Source organism: Haliaeetus leucocephalus, unplaced genomic scaffold (assembly GCF_000737465.1).
Source record: "Haliaeetus leucocephalus isolate CR32 unplaced genomic scaffold, Haliaeetus_leucocephalus-4.0 Scaffold331, whole genome shotgun sequence".
Taxonomy (NCBI): Eukaryota; Metazoa; Chordata; class Aves; order Accipitriformes; family Accipitridae; genus Haliaeetus; species Haliaeetus leucocephalus.
Window position 1 is genome coordinate 50,684 of NW_010972767.1, and position 421 is coordinate 51,104.

Consider the following 421-nt stretch of genomic DNA (forward strand, 5'->3'; position numbering starts at 1 on the left):
TTATTAGTGTTATCATTATCATTATTAGTTTTTCTTTTCTGTTCTATTAAATTGTTCTTATCTCAACCCACGAGTTTTACTTCTTTTCCTGATTTTCTCCCCCATCCCACTGGATGGGGGGGAGTGAGTGAGCGGCTGCGTGGTGCTTAGTTGCTGGCTGGGGTTAAACCACGACAGTCCTTTTTGGCGCCCAACATGGGGCACGAAGGGTTGAGATAACGACAAACCTGACCAGAGCTTGTTAAAACAAATTTGTTCTAAGCATTCATTATGTTGGTCTAATAGTTGCTGGTCATTATGTTGATTTATGTGTTCTTAGAGTTGTTGCTCTGGTTTTTAAAGTTCTGTTATGTATCACCTCGTTTGCTGTATGTAGTCCCTCTTCTGCTGCTTATCATCCATGGGAGGCGGATTAAGGTTT